Source organism: Mugil cephalus, chromosome 11 (genome assembly GCF_022458985.1).
Source record: "Mugil cephalus isolate CIBA_MC_2020 chromosome 11, CIBA_Mcephalus_1.1, whole genome shotgun sequence".
Lineage (NCBI taxonomy): Eukaryota > Metazoa > Chordata > Actinopteri > Mugiliformes > Mugilidae > Mugil > Mugil cephalus.
The window spans coordinates 21,322,994-21,349,823 of record NC_061780.1 but is presented as its reverse complement, the minus strand read 5'-3'; the positions used below and the strand labels follow the sequence as shown (position 1 = coordinate 21,349,823).

Below are 26,830 nucleotides of genomic sequence, written 5' to 3'. Positions count from 1 at the left end.
TCTGATTTACAGCCCATAATTGAATTTAGTTTCCCGTCACGTGTGATAAAAAAACATTTCAATGCTTATATTTAGTTGCTAAACAGAGCAAATCTTTGTTTTGTTTTTGTAATCCAATCAAAATTAATTATCTGATAATTAACTGGCTATAACTCACAATATAGTCACTTCTCACAACAAGAAATGTGCTTCAAAGAAAGAATGTGCCATATTAGTCTGAATAAAATGACTTAAATGGCTGGATGATATTTGGCACCTTAGTTTAAAAAGAAGCAAAATGAGACACTGAAGATGAAATATAAAGTGCAGGGCCTCGTCGCCACCTGGTGGTTTTACAAGAAAAGTAAATGTGTGTTTTTATGTACATAGATGTCGCTGGCAGAGGAGCATGAATGGGTTATGAGACAAAGTGTTCCTGTGTACATTGCTCATGCAAAAAAAACAGAAATAATATGGTTATATTCTTATCTACATATGCAAAGTCATTTTAAAAAGTGAATCAGAAGTGCTGCTTTTGGGTCACGGACAATCTGCCTTCCGTCAAAAAGTGTTTCCACACTCCACATGTCATCATACTGCACAATATATGACAGGAAACAGCCACATAGTATTCAGCATGTAGTTTCTCCAAAGCAGAACTTCAGTATTTTTGCTACTGCAATGAGACGTTAAAGTAGCTCTGCAGTGTCATAGCGTGCAGTAGTAATGTGGTGTTCAGCTATACTATGAAAAATAAAATGATAAATAAAACACCGAATGGAATTTAATTGGCAGACGTTCAATATTAAGAGAACCCCCTTTGGTCGATGCTATGGAGCACTTTTAAAACTAGAGCAAGTTTAATTTAAAATAACACTTCATGATGTACTGCAGAAGTAGAGCTGTTGTTATTTAAACTAATATGTGAAAGATAAACAGTTTCTACAAACAGTTTCTACCCTCAAGACAGCAGACTCTCATATGCTGCCTCACTTCCCTATCACTCCTACTTTGAAGCTTTTTAGTGTTTCATTTCATATATATATATATATATAATATATATAACTTAATATATATAATATATATATATATATATTACTTTTATTTATTTAGTGTTCGTAAGGAGACTTGCAACAGTGCATATGCCAATAAACCTCTTGAATCTTGAAGGACTTTGTGTCGGTGTTATGAAAGGACTTCTTGGACACACACGTCAGTTCTGACAGTAGTTACTGACGATGTTATATTATTAAACTGTAATACCCATCAATACCCTGCTGCACCGACCAACAATCTATTTATTAAATATAATAAATTTGTTCTGTCAGAGGAAAGTCACCGTTTCCATTATTTGTACACTAGATGGCGCCAGAGCCTTTCATAAGAGATTAACTAGTTTAGGTTTAGAGAAGAGGAAGACAACAGACGTCTCACTCTTCTTTTTTTCTAAATACGACGCACATGATCCGAATTTCACGTATTGCACATAATTAGCATTATTTTCGTAGGGCGAAATGAACAAACACACTAAGATAAATGTCTTAATTAAAATATATAAATGTACACATTTCTGTGAGAGTTTTTACGATGTGGGCGGCAGGGACACAAACAATATGGCAGACCGGAAGACGAGCTACTTTTCCCCACCGTGCTGCACATCACCTTTGCCCTATCTTTGCCAGTAGTGTACACAGTGACACTTGTTGGGGTCTACATGTGTTCCTGTGTGTGTGTCCTCTCTGCTCTGTGTAGCGAGTCGCCGGCAGATGAAGACGCACCCTCGGAGGACATTTGTACTGGAAATAAATGGTGAGTCACTTAATGTGAGGCCAAACTGTTAATTCGCCAACAGCGTTGTGTCGCTTTTATCGCTGTAACTTGCTGTTTTGTTTCATGTTGTTCTCGCTCCATTTATACGGCGCCGTTACGTTGTCGTGAACCAGTGACCAGGTAAATGTAGTGATTGAATATTTATTTCGTTGACAAAAATGATAAAATAATAATTGACTTCCACCTTCGTTAGAGTTCAGAAAACTTTAGCTAGCTTCTTGTTTGTACTTTGGCATCAATGCAGCATGTGGTTGTGAATCTTTTTTTTTTTAGCATGCTAAGCTAACAGCTTGTGTGAGTAGAAACCAACTTTCCTTTACTCGTCGTTGCCTCCGTCCTGATGCCAGAGGCTTAAATCCTGCCCACCGCGTGTTCCATTGTTATTACTTTGTTAGTATCGTGCCCACCCACCCCCCTACATTTTTGTCGTACGTGTAAATAAAAGTTATAATCACGTTGCGCTGTGGGCGGATTCAGGAGTGTCAAACCCATTGTAGTTCAGGGGGCACATTCAATCCAATTTGATTTCAAGGGGGCCAGTAACATAATGTCAAAACAACCTGTTTTAAACAGGTACAAATAAATTAGGGGATTAAGAATTAAGTGGAAATTTGGCCACATTGCTGTCTGCTGTTTAGTTCTGGGTCTCAGTGTTGTGATCTCTTACTTGACAGTTTACAAATTAGGAATGGCATTTGTTTTCTTTGAAAAACTGCAGTCTTCTTGCAAATTTATGCTGCGAACTAAAACACCTACGAACGAAAACTTATGAGTCTTCACCTGTTTTTCTGTGCTGCACAGCTGTGTTATTGCACATGGTTTTACCCTGTACTGCAGAGGTAACACTTGTGAGGGAAATTAATAAGTTCTCCTGCAAGAAGAGATAAATCGAAGTGGGTTGAAACATTTCCCTCATTTGACTGTGCACTGGGTAGGACCATGCACACCGTTTAATCTCAACAAAAAAAGAAACTGCGTAATTTCTCATTTCTGATCAAGATCCCTCAGCTGACAACGGTGGAGATAAACAAACATAATTGACACACTATTTATGTGAATTTATCAAATGTTTACCCCTGAAATCGTTTCTCTTTAGCACATTACGTAGAGATAGACTAAAATCACCTGCTAATAGCTTCTAGATCAGGGGTGTCAAATGTACGGCCTGCCGGAGGGTTCACTCTGGCCCCGTGGGATGAACATGCAAAGTGAGAAAATTTACATTGAAGGTATTAACTGCATCTTTTAAAATAAAAGTATCTGTTGTTCCTGATTTGTCCACTGTTTTCATAAGAGTAGCAAAAACACCCAGAACTAAACATGCGGCGCCAAAATTGCACTCGTTTTTCAGAGGAAATTTCAGGTTGTTCATATAAATATTTTCATAATGTAGTTCTTTACACTAAAACAAAGGGATAAATGTGGTCTTATTTATCGTTATTTACAGGTTATTATGCTGGTAAGTTACAGCTTGAGATCAAACTGAGCTGTATGTGGCCCCTGGGCTAAACATTAGTTCAATACCTCTGCTCCAGCCGAACAGCAATTAAGCCAGTGCTCAGCAAAACTGCAAAAATTACAGGACTGTAACGATGTATCATAATCATCATCATCGTCAACTTTATTTGTCCACCAGAGAGCACTGCCAAGTTGACTTTTCCAAGTAAAATGCCCCCTCAAATAGATTTTTATCTTAAAATGATCCAATAAAACACGAGGAGGCAGCAACGTGGAAGGACAGCTGGGCACAATAAGAACAGTAAAAGATTAATTTAATCTGCTGATTGCCTTCCCAAACAACTGATTCATTTTTAGACCTTTGAAAAATCACAAGAATGCATCATCGCTCTCTCCATTTCGATTCGAGAAACAGCGTCAGCTTTAATTGACTGTATGTCAAAAACAACTGAAGTGTTACAATGATCGTCAACCCTAAATACCGCCTGTAATAACAACCTCAAGTGAAAGTTTGCAGTGTTAAACATTCTGAGGTTAACATTTGGCGCTTCTCCTGCACATCTGTAAATCTCTGCGTCAGTGTTAGTACGTGTTTTTTTTTTTTTATGAAGTGTGCAACATCTGGCTGCAGATTAATAACGGGGAAAGCGACAGCGGCACTCGACTAATGTATGTGCAAAGTAGATTTCTCACCTTATCTCCTCAGTTTATTACATGTACGGAAAGACAGATGAGTCGACATCTGGGGCGGTTTGCACATCATCAGGCCGTGCGTTATACCTGACAGCTGCACTCAGCATCAGCCGACCGTGCAGGAAGGTAGTCGGTGCCACTTTATCATGATGTGAGGATGGAAATTTTTCAAACTGCATGTAAATAACATATAGCAGTTAGTGTGTTTTTTTTTTTTCCGTTTTGATCTTGTACTCGAGTCAAGAACCTGATTGTTGACCCAGGTACAAGATCATACTATGACTTCATGCATGCACGGTCACATGCAGCTTTAAAGTGTTTATTGCACCCGCGAGGTGTTTGTGGCTCAGGAAGTAAAGTGGCATACGTGTTTGTGGCCAGGCATCACATGAAAGCTCACTGCTGTGGGAATGGGCTCAAAGAAATAAAAGTGTCACCTTTTTTGCATAGTGGAAGAAGTGAGTCGGTGAGTGCATGAGCAGCTTGAATTGAATAGATAACCCGACTCAAGCTTTGTCCCTCAGTGAAGTCAAAGCAGAATCTCACACTTCTGGGTCCCAGTGGCCCTGAACCACACCCTGTAACCAACGCATTAATCTTGCAGTTTGTGTACACACATCCATGAGTACCAACAAATTGTTTCTTCATGTGCTGTGAAATTTCAGATAAGACACCGGTAGGATAAAGAAGGCTCGTGTAACCTCACCCACAACAAGGACTGAACCCGCTGTCTGAGAGCACTCACCTGGGCTGCAGGAGTCCACACATTCCACCTGGTGAGTCCCACAGTTGTTGCTCACTTAACCTTTCTGAGATCCTGCGTCCTCATATGGGGACATTAAGTTTTAGGTTTGTGGCAGTTCATTCTGCTTCATTTAAACTTTTATCCTCATAACTAGATACTAGTTGGTGTAAAAACATGAAAGTAGGGATTCCAGCGGATTCGTTCAGTAGCTGATCACGTAACAAAACTGGACATGGAACAAAATCTCAAAATCTAATTAGCACGTACTCGATTTAGAACATTGGAACCTCATTATTTGCATTATTTTACACAGCAGCGTTAAGGCATGACAGACTTTATGACTTTGTTATAATATTGCATGAAATAATTCCTGTGTCCACACACGAGGACATTTTTTCTTCTACCAAAAACTACTTCCTGTTCAAAGACGATGCTTAGTTTTTGTAGTTTTTAGGTCCTACTAATCCCAAAAGACAGAGAAATGGAGAAATTAAAAATGCATACCAAACTAAAGCTCAGGTCTGAGGAGGTTAAAGTCAAAGTTAAAGTAAAATTCAAGAATACGGCAACATCTGCACAGGTTACTGGAAGAATTTCGGTCTTTGTCTCATTTCTATACTGTAAATATATCGTAGTAAAGGCAATAGTGATTACTTTTGCGTGAACTAAAAAAATTATTAGTTCCATTACGATACGGTATTTATTTCACCTTGCTTTCTTTCTGACACATGTCTACTATGGTGGCTGACCACATTTGTTTGTATCAAACAGCAGTGGTTGACATCTCAGACCGTAGCTTGGAACCTGTTTCCTGTCGAGAGAAATGCAAAGTGTCTCACGATTACAACTGCACACTTAGCACCCTGACAGATGTGTACCATGAACTTATTTTTATACATAATTTATACAGCCTTAGTGTTGCAATTATCGCATGTCTGGCAATGTAGTCTAATAATTAACTTTTTTTTTTAATGTGAAATCGTCATAAAATTAAAGAATTTATACAGCACAGACAGAATAGAACGATGTCGTAGTGTACTATCAGACTCTGCAAAATCTGCAAAGGGTTACTTGCACCCACTTCAATGGAAATTTACATCACTTAGTCCGATACGGTTTATAAATGCACTGATGAGGAATCTCATAGACACACAAGCCTGTATCTGCTCTCCCAACAAAACAGTTTACAGGACAGTGATAAAGACCAAATAATTACGCTACGTCCGTGTCATTTCATGGTTAGAAAGTTCCAGGGAATTGTCTCATGAGATGCTCTTGCATGACAATTATATTATATCATATACATGTTCAGGGTTTCTTAGGTAAATTGTCATTTGTCTGACAGTGGGACCTGCTACAACTGTGAATGAATTAACTTAAGGTATTTACACAACTGAAGTCAGTTTAACCAGTGCATCATTGCAGGACTAATCTGAAGTGTAAAGAGTGATTTAAAATAACAAGTGAATGGGAAAAAAATGTCAATAGTGAGCAAGATTTTCCGTGTTTTGGTGCAGCGGACATGTGGGAATCCAGCCAGGACCGACAGCATGGCAGCGGCTCTGAGTCGCGTGTTTGCTTTTCTTTGGCTTGTTTTCCTTATCAAACGCGAACACCGTGTGGGAAACACATTTGTCCTTCAGTTTTCACAGGATAGATTTCTGGGAATGTTGCTATTCCTTATTCGTACCAAGGACGCTAAACTGCGGCTCATTGAGCTCCTCTGCTCCCATAAGAATGTAACAGGGCTGATTTTTTGTTACTTTGCATATCAGACTTATTTGGCATTTTTCATTTTAAACCCTGATATCACAAAGGCTGGTAGACTTTGTGGAAAAGAAAATGTAAGGTAGTAGATTTAAACACGATTTTGGAACCAGAAAAAAACAGAAATTATTCTTCAGTGTCTTTGGACGAAGGAAATAATAATAACAATAATAATCTACGGAAATGTCAAGGTATGTCCTTCACAAAAAAAATCCTTGAAATACGAGCATGCAGACGAATATCCCAGCATGCCGCCCACGCTCTTTAAAAGAGAGCTCCTCGGTTGTTGCCCCGTGGCTCTGCTGAGCGCGGCGTAGGGGCTGAGATCAAACAGGATCATCAACTGTCAGCGTCCTACTTCCTACGGTCATGGCGGTGACAGCTTTAACAGGAGAACATGATGTGCTGCCCACCGCCTTCAGGACTGGCACGCTTCACTACCGCCACCCCCAAATCCATCCATTTTATGGATTCACGGCGGTTTCTAATGCAGCTCCTTTCCAAATGTTAAACCCAACAAACCTACATTTAAGAGATACATGTTTGTCTCTAGCATATATTAATGAAGAATTTGCTCATCTGAAGCAAATAAATTATATTACTTTTGTTTGGCGTCCTTCAACGGGTCTGCAAATAATGTTGTTGCGCTGTTCGTTAATTAGATGATTTAGGTGCAGAACTGAAACGCAAAAATGTACTGATCAAATATCATGGGATTATATATGTGCTCTGAGTTTCACAATGAGTTCAAAGAAAATCCCACATACATGCCCGACTTGTGTCATACGTTCATGCAGTTATTGCAGAGCAGCGCAAACCTTGTACAAAACTGCGATAAACTGGAACATGTGACTGTGGTCGGTGATTATTGCGCTGAACTATTTGCGATAGATGTCACTCATAAGAAGTTAAAGTTTCATGTTTTTTTTGTTCCATGCAGCACATGGAGCACAAGTACTTGTACCGAGGTCCAGATACAGTTTCTACACAGTAACAAGAGGATACATAATAAATCTAACTAGATCAATTAACTAAATAAACTAAGCATGTTCAATTACAGTCTCAAGCAAAGAAAAACAACAGCACATAACACAAGATTTATTGTACACGACGTCGTTACTGTGTGGCTGTATTTTAGAATAATACCTGCATGTGAAGTACTCCAATAAAACAGCTCAAAATGAAACTGAAAACCGAAACATCATGTGCTCAAGGAACGCATTTAAGAGCTGCTCAGTCTGGAGTTCGTGTCAGAATGTCTGTGGGAAGCTTAAGAGTCAAAATGATTTGTCTCAAGACTGAAAAAGAGCTGAATCTATTACATTTTGGTGTATTTATTCAGGTCCCATCTATGAAACCATTTCTCTGGCCATTTGTTTTTTTTTTCATGTTATACAACATAATGGAGGCAAGGAGATTATGTATGGAGGGATTACGTGGAATAAAAAAAAGGCAAACCATCACGTCTCATGTGTGTCAGATTGAGCTCGCGGTCCATACATGACTGAGTGCTGACACGGGGCCTCGTGATTGGTCCGAGGCCATTCTTTGACCTGTGAGTCATCGCAGCTATGCGCCGCCAGCCTGCTCCCATGTGTTACATCATGAGAAAGGAGGGGATGACAGATTTGAATAAAATGGTTCCCGTCGGTAGCGCTTATTGATTTTAAATACTCTCGCTTCTGATGCAAGATTAATTACGTAACTATAATCCGAAACAGACGGAGTGATGGATACGGACTCGTTAAAAGGAACCAGAGGGAGAATGTAAAAGCGAGTCTCTTAGTGTAAACGTAATCTGCGGTCTGTTTGTCTTTGACGGGGGAAGTTTATTGTTTGATCCTGTTTAAAGTAACATTTAATGTAGCTGATAATGTCACTGCTGAGAGTGGAGTTACGCTTTCCCATTAGCTCCACACTCACCAGCAGGACCGTGACTCCGCTGGATCTTGGCAGGTTTTTCTAGTTATCCACTTGGGTCTCCTTAAATTTGATCACATTTATTTTGAGGACGTGCTCTAGATCAGCGCTGAGTCCCTTCACCACGCCCGCCACATCCCTGTGTGGTTGTCATTCAAATGTCAGCTGCGCGCACCAACTGGCTGTTATAACCCGACTCTGTGTCAGAGTGCGTCTCTTGTCTGTGCATCTATCTAACGTCCCTCTGCTAAACAGTCCGGTGATGGGCTTCAGGGCCTCATGCGAAATAGAGCTGCATTCGTGTGTTTTCATAAATGGATTTCAGTTTAGTCTGTGCTACGTTTGTCTGTTTATATCCAGACAACGTAGGGCTATAATTATCTGGATCACTCTGCAGAATTGTTTCCAAATGATCAGTTAATCTCCTTTTCTATAAAAGATGATAATTTCCTAAAGCTGTAGTTGATGAAACATCTAATCAATAATTACAGTAGCGGTTTAAATACAGTGTAGATATGAATCACTTGCTATAGGCAAAGTATAAGTATATGTGCTTTGTCATATCTGTAGTAGTTCTACTTATTTAGAGCTTTTATATTTAGGGTTTCCGCTCATTAAAACCATGACGCCAATTTTCTAGACTGTACACAGTGATGTAGTTCACTATTTTTACTTCATACGATACTATAGGTCTGTCACACAGTTCTGATATCGACTTGCATGTAATCAGTGGGTCTGTATTAACAACGCATCATACGATTGCTCGTATGTGTAAGGAGTCGCTCTGGAAACCTTTTTCGTGTCTTTCAGCTCGTCGTTCTCATTTTTCAGCGCGGAACATTTATCAAGTGAGCGCGATGTCCAAATGAGTGACACCGCAGCAGCACTGTGCATCAACTTAAAAGGAGATAATATGTTCAGCTGTGCCTGAAACAACTAGCGCGGACTTAATGAAGCCTTACGTCAAGTAAAATAAAGGCCTGAAGCGGGGATTTATGATCCGTCCGAGCTGCGTGCCGGGTGATCAAATAGCTCTGGCTTCTGAGAGAACCATAGTCTGGTTCTTTGTGTTTGGCTTTTGTAGAAATCACGTTTAAATCAACAATAAAAGTCACATCTGGGTCCAGGTTCATCTTGTATAGCCGCAGCTTAATTTTGCCCAGTTTTGGACAGTCAAAACAAACTGTATTTGTGTTTGTGGAAGCACAGCTCACAAATTACTTATGTAAAGCAGAGCACCCCCCCCTTAGACTCCCAGAGATACACGGCGCGTACGTGCGACGAGCCAAAGTAAATGACCCCGTTCCTAAAACGAGCACGGCGGAGCCGCTGGTAGACACCTCTGTCAACATCACCCAGGTGCTCAAAGCCAGTGTGGAACATGTAGCCCAGTGGGTAACATACCACGGTGCATCCACTCATGAGCGGACTTAATGGGCAACAGCTGTGGCATTTCTCTCATTGTATGTGTGTCATTCGGTCCACTCCATATGTGGCTTCACAGTTACACTATATATATGTATATATTCCCCACAGCATGGAGCGGGTTTCACATTAAAAACATGAACGTATAGACTGAATGACTGGTCTTACTGCCCACACTGGTGCTGCAACACTGTACGATTAAAGCAGCTTCAGTAAAAAAACGATGTATTTTTAATTATATTTGAAGTTACACACTAGACAGACCGTGACAGTCCAGCAGCAAGGCCAGACAGATTGTCAGAAGTGGTGGCATCAATAGCTTGTGGAGTTGGTAGAGCTGAGAGGAGTTGCTAAGCTCCACTGACAGGCTTTGGCTTCACACCCCGGCTGCACAGGAGTCCACGGACATGCCCCGAATTAGCACAGGGCTTTCCCACTATGTGACAAAAGCTGCGGCGGCTGGGACGCCTGTCACTGTCAGACAAGTAGGAGAGGACCTGTATACGAAGCTGACTTCACTGGGATTTTTGAGCGCGGGTGTGTACATGGGCATGAATGAAGTAGAAGGAATAAACTGCCTTGTGAGTATCGTTGCCTTAATCGCCCATAAAATAATTTAATGTTTAAGCTTTCTAATTGCATTTTTATTTTTAAGAGAGGCTCATTTTTGTAACGTGGATGAGCTATAATAACGTTAATGGCTTCTTGGAGGAACGATTAAAGTTCAGAAAATCTGCCGAAATACCGAACACTGGGTAATACAACCCTGCTGGGAACTACACCAATCGTGCGTAACATTATGACCACCTTACTAATATTGTGTGGTGTCTGGTCCTCCTCTGTGGATCATCCCACAGATACTTGATCAGTTTGGGGACCACACTGCAAAAACAGCATCACTAGAAAGAATTAAAACATTCTTATAATCAGTCACATCTGCCAGTGGGTTTTGCTTTTTTTTTCGCTAAAGAAAACTTCTTAAAATAAACGCAAAGTTATTAAAATAATAAGAAATAATAAGATGAAATTCCTTTTTTGCAGTGCAGGTCAACACGTCGTGCTCTTCTCATGTTTTTTGAGTTGTTCCCAAACCGTTTTTGTCATGTGCGTGCCTGTGTCAGGCTGCATCCTGCTGGGGATGGATGCTGCTGGCTGGATCAGTGTCATTGCTGTGGGGTGATGGTGTCCGGTCCGGTCTAGGTGGGTGGTACATGTCTAAGTAACATCCACACGAATGCCAGGTCCAAACGTTTCCCAGCAGAACATTGACTTTGTCACAAGATCTTATTTCCTGGTGGTCATAATGTTGTGGCTGATCAGAGAATTTGGAGTTGGGTTCAGATTCTCTTCGCGTAATGTTCCAGTTTGCCGCCTCGTGTGCTGTAGATGGAGGAGAAGTGGGATGAAAGCGTCTCGGAGCGACAGTCGTATGAGGGGAGCGGTATTGAGTGGGCTGCAAAGCATGACAGCCAGTCTGCCACGAGTAGGGGAGGCCGAGAGAAAAGCGAATAAGAAAAGGGAATGAGAGGAGAGGGTGGGCTACATGTGGCCGTATAGCGCAGCGAATAGGGTAGGAAGAGGACACGTTGCAGCCACAGCCCAGTTTTATTGAGCAGAAGAGCGAATGAGCAAGCGAGCGTGTCTCGTCCAGACACCCACACCGCCTGGGCTGGTGTCCTAGGAGATTAGCAACACATTGTTACGTCTTTCTCTGTTTTTGCTCTCATTATGTTGTTTTCAGTGCCATTCCAGTATACATCAGATACTCAGAGGAGATTTAGTCCTTTTTCCTATACAGGTACATCATCACCTGCTTACAGATTTAGCTCCATATTATTATCTCTTTTTGCGTAGGCTGGTCACTTTAATGATATAGTCTAAATGGCATTTCATCAAGTTTGTGCGACGGATCATTATTGCTGGATTAATGAATGTGAAACACCTGTCCAAACACTGACTCACACGCAGCCCAGTCCTCTCCGCAAACACCGAGCGTCATGCAAGCAGCTGCGGTGTTGGTTAGCAGTACTGATTTGCGATTTTTCCTGAAGTGATAGGGCTAATTTGCACATGGGGGGGGGGGGGGGGGTGATCCCTTTGACACATGACGTGATGATGCAAACAGGCTGCCATGTAGCAGGAGCAGCAAAGTGACCATTTCAAGAGAAGATATTGAGAGTGAGACAAGGTAGAGTTTTCTTGTAGTCATGTAGTTTATTTCTCAGGTGTGCATTAGGCGTATGCTGCTAATAAATTGTTAACCCCTTGAAGTGCACAGTCTTTCTGCTCGTTTGGCTTTCGGCATTTGATGTCTTGCATGAACGCACACGCGCTAACTCTGGGGTTTTTTGATCATACTCCCCGATTCGTATAGTGTGTGTGTGTGTGTGTGTAATTTTTACACCTGATCCTGCCTCTTTTTTCGTACCTACCGTATGCATGGAGCATGTTGCCATGGCACCGGTGAAAGGCTGAGGTCTCCCCGTTGTCACATTTTGTTCGGAGACACCAGACTCTGTGCTGCTCCGTTATCTCAGTGCAATTATTTCCTTTATGTCTCTCTCTGCTTTGCCTGTCCTCCGCCCTGAGACAGAAACCATGCGTCTCCGCGGGGGAGCTGACCACTTCCTCAGGGGTGTTTAGAATCTGAAAAGTGACATAATCTTTTACAAAATAACCGAATAAAAGGGTGAAATCACAAAAGCCACTGCTGCTTTAGTGGTTAATCGTTAGCTGCTACTGGCCTGCTTCAACAGTGCGGAGATGATGTAATCAATATGATATCTGGAAAACAAAAACTGGCCTCCGTCATGGGTTTTTTGTTCTATTATTAGTTTTGTTTTAGCGTTTCCTCTTTTTTCCCTGAGTAATTAAGTTTTTGAGCCAGAAGTTGCCTTCCATATACGGTCATGAGACAGGCCCACTACGGGGTCATTAGTGTTTGTTTTAGTCGCGAATGGTGTGTGAAACATGCTTGCGACAAGGACGGCCCACGGTGTCTACGTACATGCTGCATGTACTGTATGTTTGTGTGTGAGACTGGAGACGTGAATATGCGTAAACACGAGTGGTTCTGCTTTCAATCGTGGGACTATTAAAATTGCTCTGAGCCAAACCAGCTCTCACAAAACCAGGAGAAATAGTGCCCTTCGATTTGAAGGAATCGGTACATTAAAGGCACCGTTCTTGGATCGTGTAACAAAACGCTCTGTGGCGTTTTGTTTCAAGGTGCTGAAGAAAAGTTTGAATGTTTTGTCACTGCAACGATAGGAGAAATGTTCGCTCCCGTATAGTCGTCCCTGTTGCGAGATATTTTTGGAGAAGCTCCCTAACGTAATTTACCCAAGGCGAAAAATTGTTGGCATCACATGATATGTGTATTTATCTTCAAAGGTGCAAAACCTTCCCACTTAGTGGCTATTCTGGGAACGCTACAGTATCAACACCTTCATTGTTTGAAGAGTTGGTGTTGGAGCTGTTAGGGAGGCCCTTTCACAAGACACTTCCCACAGAAGAACAACAGGGATGCAACTGTTTTAAGTAGTGACATTTTAAGTAATGCATTCCTATTTAATGTTTCTCCTTTTCACAGTGGTTGGCACTGATGCCTCCTAGTGAGAAGGTTTGAGGCCGGCTTGGGCCTTTCTGGGTGGAGTTTGCATGTTCTCCCTGTGTCTGCGTGGGTTTATTCCAGGTACTCTGGTTTCCTCCCACCTCCAAAGACATGCTCGTTAGGTTAATTGGTGATTTTAAATTGATCCTAGGTGTGAGTGCGAATGGTTGCCCCTCGCAGCTGCCCCTCGCCTGATGACACCTCGGATAAGCTTCAGAAACCCCCGCGACCCGAATGAAGATTAATCACTAGTAGAAGATGAGATAATATTTCTCATTTTCCCCCGGCATAAACCACCACAGTGACAAACTTCTGGCAAAATACCAAATTTACCACTATTAGTGCTCCAGCTAACCAAATTATTCACCAAATAACCACTTGCCTTCAAAACCTGAAACCAAATGCTGAATATGCACATGATGCTAACATTTTAGAAGCTAATATCTCCAGTCTTACAGCATTTCCCCCCAAAATTTGACTTGTTTTGCGAATGAGCTCCAGCTCTCGTAAAGGCTCGTCTCTCGATATCCCACAATTTTCTTAAGTTAACGTTACATGAGGCTTCTCTTTGAGAAAGATGAACTTAAAATGAACTGTTCACATGACCCCCTGCATCATGTCCGGTGAGAGGAATTGCGAAAAAAGTGACTTGCGCTTTTCTGAAAAAACACCTCATGAGAGAAAAGAAATGTTTTTTTTTGTGATATGTCAGAGGTTTTTGGAAATGTTGGCGTTTCCATTACTAATGTTTTATTGCAATATTCAGGTTTTGTGCATGAAAGTGCAGCAACTGACATTAGCTGGGTTTAAATGGAGCCACATATTCTGATTACAATCGGTTTAGAAGCACAAACCGAATGAAAATGCTCCATGTAAACACCTCAGTGGGAATAAACAGGCCCAAACCAAATGAGATTTCATTCGGTTTCGCAGGGGTAGAATATTTCTTTTCCCAAACTGATCGGAAGTCATGTAAATGGAAGGAAGCCAGTCGTTCTGTTTGCACAGTGGCGTTCGAGTGATGTTTTCTCAACTGGTCTGCGGCTCCGCCGAGAGTTTGTTTTTAATAACACCTCTGAAAGAACTGGACATTATGGCACGCTTAGACGGCTCAACAACACAATAGCAAAAGTGGATATGACCCCACAAATAATGAAGTGTAAGAACAGTAGCAACTACCTATGCCGATTACGGACGTTCCGATTAAAAGTACTGATACATGTAAACACCAGATGTAAACAGCTGACCTGAAACCTTCACCTGGAATGAGAAAAAAAGTCTCCATGTGAACCCAGCTGTTGTCACTGCCTTTTAATTTATTGACTGAATTACTCCAGGTCCAGTTGCTATCAATCCCAGTTATATTAGTAATATTATCAGATTATACAGCCTACCAGAGTAGCTCGAATGGATTTATATTCTTTAAGCAAACATTTAGTATTTAACCACCTCGCACCACCATCTGTATCATCCACATACGCTCCCATTTTAATGACTTTTACTATCTTGTAAATACAGCACGCAGTGTTTTTTCTTTCTTTTTTTTACCATTTCGAGTCTATTTTTACTTGTGTAACTACTGTGATTGTGCGCTGGGCTCTTGAGTGCTACCAAAACACAAGTGACCTGCTCAGTGTTGTGCCTGAGTGACACAGATGGAGGAACGACCGAAACTGCTGCTGCTCTCCAAATACGCTTCTCACACTTCTCACGCCTCCTGCGAAGAAGACACGGTGTAATTCTTGAAACTTCCTCCAGCCCCGATGATTGACGCTCACTGATCCTTCTGCAATTATACAGAACACAAAGCATGTGGCACATGTGTGTGTGTGTGTGTGAGAGGAGGAGAGCTGAAGATCATATATATATGTGTCTGTGTTAACAAACGTTGTGCGATGGCGAATATGCTCCTGCAAACTCCCTCACACACACATGCGAAGTTTGCCTGCAGAGTTCGTGGTTACCAAGCTGTGCTGTGCCAGAACAAGTTGTGTTATTTGAGAGAGAGCCTGGGGAAGTGAGAGGACAGGAACCTCGGGAGCTGTTCTGTTCCTCATCGCCTGCAACACGGAAGGTAGCTTTCCCTCATACTTTCCCCTGCTCCAGGCACCCAGCAGGGAAAAAAAAAAAAAAAGAAAAACTTTAATGCCGGTCGGTTCGTATTGTCACAGCTGAGACAAACACTACGTACTTGCAAAGAGCAGGTCGTGTGGCCTGGTATTTGAAGAGAATAGCAGGAATCGAAGGGGTTATTCTAACGAAATGGCTCCTCGTCTCTGAGGTAAAAAAAAAAAGCACATTAAGGAACTGAAATCCATTCACCGACCTGTGCGCATTTTAATGTTGACATTACTTTTAATTCCTTAAAAATACTAAAGTAGCTTCTATTCTTCTTTTCTTGGAAATGGAAATGGAAAATGTTGCTTGTACCGACCATAAACTGCTCACAAACAGTTAAATTGTGGTCGTTGTCGTGACGTATTTCAGCCCAAATTAACAGCGATACAAAAACATAGGCCTTTATAGAATAATAGGCATATTGTTGTGTTTAGTTTTTTTTTTATTATTAATATTATTTTTATTGTAAGTGTTGTTTTTCTAGCAAATTACACCCAGCTGGCCTGTACTTACTGTAAGTTTAGAAGCATTTTTCTGGCCCCAAAATGGGATTTGAGGTTTAGAAACTATTCCTGCCCTCTCTCCTCCTCTATTCTAAACATACAGGACACAAGGACCCGGCTTAATTGGGATATGACCCTATGAAACGTACAGTAGCTATGGAGAAAATGTGAATTTATTTAACATCTGTAGTCGCAGTATTAAAGCGTTGATAAGTGTACGTTAGCATACTAACGCGCTAAACTATTGCACGTGCTACATGTCAGCAAATTCACATCAACAGTATTAAAGAGCTGCTGTTCACATCAGTCTGACACTTAGTACTTTGTCGGCTCTGTAGCTGTAGAAGTGTAATCTAGGTTTGAAATTCTCTCCCTTCTTTCACCATTCTCCTCATATTTGACCGCTCCATCGGCACACTGACCTTGGCATTCCAGTGACTAAGTGTAGCCACACTGCAGCTTTCCCCCCGTTGCTCGCGTTTAACTATTTTAAATATGTTTCCTCTTTTTATAGCTCCAGCTGAGTGTGCGGCGTGAAAGGCAGAGGTTACCCTGTAAGTCCAGGAGAAGACGCTAAAGGTTTGCACAAGAATAATAAAAAAGAAAAAGTGTTTTATTATGTGCTTTAAAAGTAAAAGTAATGCAAGGCAGGCTGTAGACTTTTATAACATCATGACACTAAGCAAAGGTGCATGTCTTATTACCACTAAAGCTCGATTATAGCACCTGCAAACATTATTTTTTAGTATTTTACCAGAGCTAAACCTTATGTAACTTTCAGGATGTGATTTTGCCGTAGAAAATGCAGGTGACACATACACCTCTTTTATTTTATCGGAAGGCGGTGGTTTACAATGTCCGGCCCCAAACCGGTGAAATATTTGGGTGGTCACTCGCGAGCCCTGTTGTTTTTGGTCAGTGTTGTTTCCCATGACTCTGAGATGAGCCAGAGGAAGCCCAGTGTGATTTCCACACAGTTCCCAGGCCCCCAGATCCCTCCGAACACAGGCCGTTACACGCAGACGCACACACTGGCTGGAAGAGTCAAGGACAAATATGCGTGTGTCTGTTTGTGTTGCCAACATTAAAAGAGATAAATGGCCTGGACATCCTTTGCTCTTTGATACACACATGTCCACTCTTACTTGTTAGCCATGAACACAAACACGCAGGCATGCGAGGCTCTCAGACCGAGGGACAGCTGCAGCTCGTCTGGCTGAGAGGTCCGCTGCATAAAACGAGGGCACGCTGCCCTGCGCCTCATGCGCTCGCGCTTCAGGTCACTTGGAGTCAATGGAACGACTGAATTTCCGTAAGATGACATCTCTGCTTCACTTTATGTTTGATATGACATTAGTAGAAGCGGCAGCAGCGACGCACGTGCCCGTTGTGATTAAATAACCTGCAGAATTTTAAATTTAGATTCACTACTTCACAGGATTTGATGAACTTAAGTAATTTCCTGTGCTTTCAACCTAGTTTTTTTTCTTGCCTGCTGGGATGGCTGGGGTCTCGGTTAGCTTTGCTTAGCTCAAATGGAAACAGGAAGAAAGCTTGTGAACAGATACTTGGTTTTTGGGATGTTGTTGAGCGTGGAGGCCAGGTCAACGCCTTGTGCATGTTTTTCTTGTTTTTTTTAGTTGTTCCTAAACCTTTTTTTTTTTTGTGTGTGTGTGTCTGTGTCAGGCTGCTTCCTGCTGGGGATGGCTGCTGTAAACCATCAATGAGTGTCAGTGCTGTGGAGGTGGGGGGGTGCCTGGTCTGGTCTAGGTGTGTGGTACATGTACTAGTGACGCACGTAAATGCCAGGTCCCAGCAGAAGATTGAATTGTCACAAGATGGTCAATGTTAATTATTTCTCCTGTTAATAGTTTTAATGTTATGGCTGATCATATACACTCACTGGCCACTTTATTAGGTACACCTGTTAAATTGCTTGTTAACCGCTAATCAGCCAGTAACATGGCTAAAAGTTAATGCGTTTAGGCATGTAGAGGTGATCTAAGGGGATTTAAGTGACTTTGATCATGGCGTGGTTGTTGGTCTGAGTATTTCAGAAACTGCTGATCTACTGGGATTTTCACACACAACCATCTCTAGGGTTTAACAGAGAACGGTCCAAAAAAGAGGAAATATCCAGTGGGCGGCAGTTGTGTGGACGAAAATGCTTTGTTGACATGAGAGGTCAGAGGAAAATGGGCAGACTGGTTGGAGATGATAGAAAGGGAACAGTAACTCAAATAACCACTGGTTACAACCAAGAAATGAAGAATACCATCTCTGAACTCACAACATGTAGAACCTTGAAGAAGATGAGCTACAGCAGCACCCAGCAGACCCTTCACACAGGGTCACCAAAGGTGGACAATAGAAGATTGGAAAAACGTTGCGTGGTCTGAGTATCATCCACACAAAAGCCACGTCCAAAAGTTTCTGAGCAGAACATTGAATTGTCAGTGTTATTTATTTCTCCTGTCAGTGCTACTCTCCAGATTGTGGCCAATCAAGACAACAACCGAAAAACCTTTGATACTTATTGATGCTGGTGTTTGTTTTGCTAGTAAGCACAGCACAATTTGTTTCTGTCTTCCAAATGACAAAGACAGGGAGGTCAGATGTGTGTTACAAACAAAAAAAAGCTAAATTGGTTTTGATTTTCCTCAGTTTCTGGCGTCTTTGTTGTTATTATTTTCGGTCAGGTGATCGACTGTGTTAGTATTTAAAAGGTCACGCACTTTGATAATCGATTCTTTTCAGGAATGTCTGTCCAGTCGTTCTTGACTATTTGGGTTTTAATGAGAAGCTCTGGTGGAGATGGTGGACAAAATCCTATTGTGGGCTTTTACTTTAATGACCCTTTTAAACTGATGCAGTGACCTGACCCACATTACCATTGCTCTGTCTGCGTAATATCGGCCAGTGTCCAGTCAAACCTGGTCTGAACAAAGATAAATGAGTTACTGTGGTACATTTGCATTTATAGCTCAGTTTAAAAAAGTAGTTTTCCACATTCAAAATGTTTTTTACTTTTAAATGACCCGATCTAGATTAATAGAAGACTTGGATATATTTTCTGCATCCTCTTGTGACATATAGTCACAAGACTGGTTTCACATTACAAATCTTCAAAGCCGCGCAGTGAGATTGGTCTGAGAGCGTCGTCCGGTCTGAAAACTGATGTAGGGCAGCATTTTGGATTTAAATGGTATGACATCAGAGAAGAGCTGCACAAATCAATGCCTTCTAAAGTGAAGTGTTATGGAAACGCTACGAATCACGGAATCAATTTGCTTCGAAATGGAAATATCTGCACATCATTTGAATCAGGACTTTGTGAATTTGAATCTAATCCTTCCAGGAAACTTCACCCAGCTTTAGTCATCTTAGATGACAGCAGCAAATTAGGCCACGCCCCCATCTGGGGGAAAACCAGCATTTGTGCATTTTTATAAATAATGTTGTTGCCAAACTTTTCTTTACGTAGAAACAAAATAGGAGCTGTAAATTTGTCACCAATTAACTAATCATGACGTAAATACAGCATAGACTTTGCCAATGTTCTGTTCTGACGTTACCTACTGTCGTTTCAGGTCAGCATCAACATTAACTTCTTAGACCTTTTAAAATTAATTTTGTATTTTCGACATTATAACTAACAACTGTGATGAAATGACATTAGCGTTTAACGTTAGCATCATTATTTGTTTGCAGTATTAGCACCACCTTTACACATATCAGGGTCTCACACCCTTCGTCCACCCATTTTATGACCCGAAGCCATAAATTTATTCTGTTTTTGTCCCTCTCTCATTAGAGGAGCAGAGAAAATCTCAGAGTTTTATCTTTTAAATTGTTTGAAGAACGATGCACAACACGGCAACTTCTCCTTTGTTGTTCACCCGTAAGGAGGCGTGGACTTCGCAGTCACATAAGGCTACTGTCATCCATAACATTACAACACATTTATTACTGTATATCTGTTATTATTAACCCGTCTTATAGCTTTCTGTTTTCTTTTGACAGTGTAATTCATCAGTGATTCATTCAACAAAAGCTCTAGATCTTATTCACTTACTATGGAGAAGTTTTCAGGTTGACTTCACTGTACGTACCAGTGATTCTCTGACTGGTAACTATTATTATTAGTGTTTCTTGAGACGTCTTATAAGAACCAAAGTCTGCTGTCACGTCTGCAAATTTACATTTACTGGACAAGAATGAGACACGTCACGTGTTTCTTCGCTGCGCGTGTTATTGTTTCTAATATTTCTCGAGTCCTTGCTGCAGAACGCCGCTATTGTTGTGACTCACAGGTTTGTGGCATTTCAGTCAAGTGCAGCGCTACACGTTTACAATGTGCGCCGAACCTTTTACTGATGACCCTCTTATCCTGAGGTCGTCAGTTAGGCGCATAGATCTGATACGGATGTAAAGCAGCTACTGTGAAGTGTTGACACTATGTAGCTTCTTTAGCTTGAGTGGAAAATCTCCGTCCATGTGACACCACTTATGTTTCAAATTATGTTATTCGGTCTCATTTTCCCAACCGATTTAGGTCAGATAACAGATCTAGCTACCTTATATCTTTTATTTTTATTTTTTTTGTCTTAACACAGTGACAGTATTTGTCCAAAGTTGGAAAAAAATAAAAAACTGTATGACTCACAGGAAGTTCTTGGCTGAATCCGGTGGAGTTTGACATTTGATAGGCAAGCTGCATCCGAGCCTGTAGAAAAGTCATCAATACGCAGAGACAACGGCTTTATTTCTGTAGGAATATTATTGATGCAGATGTGTGTGTGTTTTTGTGTATATATTCACTGTGTATGCTTAGTGTGTGTGTGTGTACCAGTTATAGTGTGACTCATAGGGGAGAGTGGAGACTCGCAACCTGCTGCTTTCTGATAAGAGAGAGCGAGACATTGGGCTTCGGGTTAATCTTCTCTCTGCCTGTTATCTACCATAAAAAAAACAAAAAAACAAAAAAAACAATGGCATGGGACACACTGGTCATCCGTCTATTTCTTCTGTCTTCTCTTTATACTTCCTGAATCATTGAGAAGCGAGTGGGTTGTAATGCTGTTGAATAACTCTTGAGACACTTTGCTGATTGTATAACAACCCATTTTTTTTTTCAATCCCAATTTCCTGTTTCTTAAACCTCCCCCCACCCCCCCTTCACGCAGCTATAAATGTGATTAAATAGCTATATTCTGTAAATAATGCTCTTTGCACTATGAAGAAATATAGACGCATGAATGGTTGACTCATAAGCACATAATGAAAGAAACAAATATGGCTGCCAAGAGCCTTGAGAGTGACATAACGCTGCTTAAGCTCCTGTGGAGAAAGCATTCGTTTATAATTAAAAGTTATTATTTTAAACACGTAGACTGGAATTTGGACTGTCACCGTCACATCTAAAAAACTAACCTCACAACAGTTTTACCTGATTCACCTCAGTCTTCTGAAGCCCATCCACCTCCATTCATTCTCCTTCATTGTGTTTTTTTACTTCTTCCAAATTCTCTGCACAGAATTGCAGGATAAGTCAAGGATAAGTGTTTGTGAGGACACACCTGTTCGGCCGCGATGTTGACATACGTAATTTGGAGCGAGGCGTGAAATTTAATTGGATTAAATGCCGGTCGAATTAGAAGAACTGGAAAAACGAGGGTTATTTTTGAGTAAGTTGGGAGTGTTACCTGTTTGTTGCAGGTCAACACCAAGTGGATACCTCTTTGAGTTTTTTTATTTTTTTAGATTTTATCTATGTGTTTTCCAGTCATTAATTATCTGTCTGTTCCAGCAGCTTTGCTTGAACAGTTGAACGCTTAAATTACAGCTGATAAGATCCAGTGAGTTTTTTTTTTCCTCTCTAATCTTTTCCATGGAATTAATGTGGCATTATAACCAGTTTTTTTTTTTTTTTTATTTATTTTTTTTTTTTATTACACAACGGCATAAATCTCAAAGATGCTGTCGTCATTTGTTTTGGCAGCGTGGCGCGTCGGATCAGCCCACTCAGCGAGGTGCCTCGGCTCGCCCTCCCCAACGACTGCACTTATATAACATGCCAGGAGGAGATTTGTTCCTAAACATTGTTGGCTACCCATTGCAGCGAGTTATGAATTGAAACTGCATCACTGATTGAAAAAAAAAAAAGAAAGATACGAGAACAGCTGTGTGTAACCTGCCGTTTGTGGGAAGGTCTGTGGGAGGCGAGTTAAAGGAGGGTGTGCAGTCACGAGTCGCCCCTCAGAGCGTTCGCCGTAGATCTTTTCCCACTCTTTTGAGATTTGTGTCCATACGTGTTGTGGTGTTTTGCGGATGTCCTCTCAGGATTCATCCATTCATAAGCATATGGTGTGTGGGAGAACGAATTCATTTCCCTGTGACTGCTGGCCAGGTTCCTGCTGATTCCTGTATGTGTGGTAATTGGCAGTTACACAGAAAAGCGACGCTTGTAATTGTGCAACGCCACATTGTCTTCGTCACCGTAGGCCCCACAGGCTGCATCTGTCATGACAAAATCCACAGAGTTCTTCTAAGCACTCACTTAGCAAAATTTCACCGGCGATGTTATAAATGTGGGTTCCTTTGCAAAGTGAGAATATATTTTTAAGCTTATATCTGACTATCTGAACTGTAAGTAGTGATAAGTCTGCTTTATTAAGAAGGTTTAAGTGCACAACGAGTGCTGCGAGTGAAGATAATCTTACTCCCTGTTTCACTCTTACTTGAAAACCGTGGCCTGTGAATATTAATTCATAATTCATAATAAGACACTGAAAGCTTTAGAACTGTCATGCAAATTGTGTTTGCCCCTGTGATTATGACAGCCACCTGAAAAACACCCTTCCTGCCCTTTCTCTCAACCTTTTAGAAAAATGCCTTATAAATTATGCCTTATTATTCTTAGAAGCACATGCACCGTTATTATTGGTCTCGGTCTGGTAATGGGTTTTGTATTTACTTCCTCCGTCCACTGACAGGAGATGTGTTTAGGAACAACTTAAAAAACGAAAAATGAAAAGGTGTTGACCACCACAAGATCAGGGGTCTTCCAATAGGGGGTCCGTGACCCCTAAGGGGGTCCTCAGAGGGTCTGCAGGAGGGTCGCAAAGTCTTTGGTTGTTCAGACATTTTGACACATTTATACATTTTCCCTCACAAAATTAAATGTCTTTAAACAGACATTAACATGAATCCAGCGTATTTTATTTAAGTGATAAATTGAGGCAGAAGACTTTCACTTTCAGCCAACACTCACACACTCGTTCAGAGACACAGGACCTGTCTCAACAATGCACCGTTTCACACAGAGCACCACAATAGACCTGTCAATCTGTGCCTCCTGCACACACTAACCTACTGTTGCACATGTTTGCAAATGCAGACATATAATAATGTATATTTATAAACAGCACTAGGTCGAGTTTAATATAGAACATATAATAATTAGGGGGTCTCCACTTTATCTCGCCATTAGTTTGGGGGTCCTTGGCCTCCTGAAAAACCTTGAAGACCCCTGGTCTAGATCCCCAATGGATCAAGTATCTATGGGACTGGAACAAGCCCGATCTTCAGAGGCTCCTCCGCTCAACCCATTGAGCCCGAAGACCCCCCCCACCCACTAATAACATTGTGTTTCCAGACACCACAGTCACAACTGTTTTGGAGGCACAAAGGAGACCTACACAGCATTAGGAAGGCAGTCATAATGTCTTTACATGTTGCCGTTTTCCAGTCACTATAACAAATCTAATCATCTGCTCTTGTCAATCCTCTCATGCTGCATCTGTCGCGCGCTCTAATCACCAGTCGTCATTGAAAAAGGACGTTGCATGTGTAGCATTCCAGTTTTGTGGAAATGTACCATTTTTTTTTTGTGCTGTGTGCTGTCTTTGGTCAGTCAGAGAAACACAAGATTTACCTGTAATGTATTTTATTGGTGATACAACATCCTTGTTAGCTGCTGTGGACCTTCCCTTCCTGACGGCTGATTATCCAACTTATGTTGTTATCTAATGCCTCCTGTTCAGATCCTGAGATTAAAATCACTGCACTTTGATCCTGGTCCAACCTTCAGGCCTTAACAAGGTCTAGCTGCAAAATAACAATTTACTCCTCCAGCACACTCCTGTGCATACGTTTGTCATCCTCCAGTGTTTCACGGTTTGGGTTTGTCCGCCATTTTGGGAACCTCCATTGTCTTTTATCTCGCTTTTTATGCCTCCGGCTGATTTCAGTAACACACTGCAAACAATAATGGAGTTATTTAGAAGTGAGTTACAAACGCTGACACAATGTGCGGGGGAGCACTTCCGTTTCCAAAGGAACAACTTCTGAAGGGCTTGCCTTGGAAAGAAAAGTTGTTTTCTCTTCCGTTTCATGCAGTTGCTTCCTGAGCCTTTTGGAGGAAGGAATTCCCTCTAGTGCCTTTTACCCGCCCTACGTCTAAACACGCGCTGAAGCTGGTTATATGCTTGCATGCACAGCCTCAAAGCAGTAAATATAACCCTGTCTGAAAGATAGATAAGATAAGGCGGCCTGCTTAATAAAACTTTTACATACATACAATATTTTTTCTGCAGTAATTTTAAAGTGTCTCCTGTACCAACAAATATAATGCCCAGCAGCTCAATTGACTTTTTTCTCCACCGTTTTTTTTATTTTTTCTCCGCGTTTCCTCTGCATTGTTTCGAGAATTTCTCCGATCTTACATCTAGTTGTATAAACGCTGAAGTGCATACCCCAGTTTGTTTGTGTGACGCCGTTTCTGCTGCAGAACTCAGCTAATAGAAGAAGAAGAAGAGGGGCCGCATACAAACATACAGTCTGTGTTACAGTCGAGCGGCAGCCTCCAGGTCTGAGCGACGAAGCCCATGCAGAAATGCAAAAAAAACTGCAGTTCATGTTGTGGCCACTTGAGGCTCCAAAAGGAAGCAAATCCCCATAAACCCCCATGATAAAAAACCCAACTTTATAGAAATATTAAACACATTTACAGCCTGATACAATTTTGGTCTCAATAATTTATTTGAGTATTCATGACATCTGTACGAGGGGTGAATTTTTTCATTCGTTTGTGTTTTATTAAGGTTTAAAATTCTGCACAATTAAGTGCCATTCCCACTTTGAGTGACTGGTGGTAGCCTGAGCTAATAGGTAGCGGAGAGTTGGGTGAGCGTGTCTCAACATCCAACACAACCGCCCATGTCCATATTTGGAGTGTGGGTGGAGTGAAGCTCATCCAACATGGCGTCCGCGATGGTTCAGAATCCAATGGGTGACGTCACAATGGGTTTGTCCATAGTATAAACAGTCAATGATTAAAGTCCATGACCGTTTATAGCTCATCATAATGGCGAAGCAGCAGTATCTGTTGCCCTAAACATCCAACGAGGGTCAGTATGTGACGCAGCACCATCACAAGTATTGTAGTGCGCCAGAGGCTACAGGGGCGAGGAGTGAAGCGATGACCTCATCATATCAGGCGTCCACACGGATGAAAAAAAAAAAGGAAATCCCACAGGTTCCATGTTTGTCTTTTTCAAAAAATCTGGGTCCCTCATGGCGGTCGGCAGAAGAAATCGGATTCGTGTAAACGTGGCCAGTGCTGAAAGACCACATGTTCAGCTTAACGTATCACCTGCTAAGCCCAGGACTTAAATCGTTTATCTCGCAACCAATTTACCCATCCGAGAGCCAGACTCCCATTTCAGTTTCTTGCATTATCGCAGCTCTTTTGTGCTTTGCTGCTCTCCTCTCTGATAGCCTTCATTGTCCTCTCTGCCTCGCTCCTCAGCAGGATCTTAACAATCATATTTATTCTAGCTTAAGGCTTTTTATTAAATTACTTTTTTCTCCTGCACTCCGTCAGTTCCCTCTGGGGCGTTAGGCATTTCATCTGCCTCTTTCCCAGCGCCGCTCACTCAGCCACACATACCCTTGCACACAGTAGTCCGGTGGGGGGTGGTTTTCACTTGGCTGACCTCGACCTCGGGCCCCACCCTCCACACTTCCCCACCCCTGATGTGGGCCCCACTGTCCCCTATTCAAACCGGCCAACAGATGCTATTCAGATCAGACCAAAGCTGTTCATGCTCACAGCTTGGGTTAGTGGAGGATGGGATAAGTGGGGTCTGTGGTCGTTTTTTTTTCTTCCCCTTCCCTCTGTGCACACCCTCCGCCTCACACAGAAGCCCTGCCCCAGATAAACTTGACACAATTAACAGCACATTTTGCAAGTCGAAGCGAGGCGACACTTGAACAGATGAGAGTGTAAAAAAAAAAACACACACAAGAAATTCTGTGTATATTAAAAAAAAATTAATATACAGACATAAAAATACAAATAATGAGAAAATATTAAATATAATATAGATAAATAAAGCTGTAAAGAGACATTTATCTTTATAAACAGGCACAAACAGGAATTAGTTTTTTCTCAATGTAAAGTTTTAGAAAGGAAATAAATAAATAAGTGTTTGCATATACTGTGAAGACAGAAATATCTAAAATGTTATATTGTAAAAAGTATTTTTATGAACCTACAACATAGAACCTGACACCATTGCTTTTGTTTTTAGTTAAGAAGGCACCACACACACCTCTAAGCCTCATTAACTAACATGTTTTTGCAACATCTGTTTAGCCCTAAATGGCTGAAGTGGTTGTGGTTTTATAGGGTGACAGTGACTTCCTGGACTCTCGTTATCACCTTGAGGTTGTCAAGTTAATGCCGTGTGTATAAAACCAGTTTAATTAGCTGTG

The 26,830-nt window shown here is 41.4% G+C and overlaps 1 protein-coding gene across 2 annotated transcripts in view; it reads left to right on the top strand.

Moving 5' to 3' along the window:
* The first annotated feature begins 1,657 nt into the window (after positions 1-1,657).
* LOC125016132 (neurocalcin-delta A) overlaps positions 1,658-26,830 on the top strand; it is a 61,451-nt gene continuing 36,278 nt past the window's right edge. Inside the window, exons 1-3 of one of the 2 annotated variants that reach the window (XM_047598349.1) lie at positions 1,658-1,788; positions 4,626-4,736; positions 16,566-16,630. The gene's annotated coding sequence lies outside the window, so the exon portion shown is untranslated. The remainder of the gene's footprint in view (positions 1,789-4,625; positions 4,737-16,565; positions 16,631-26,830) is intronic. The other variant, XM_047598350.1, reaches the window with a different exon arrangement.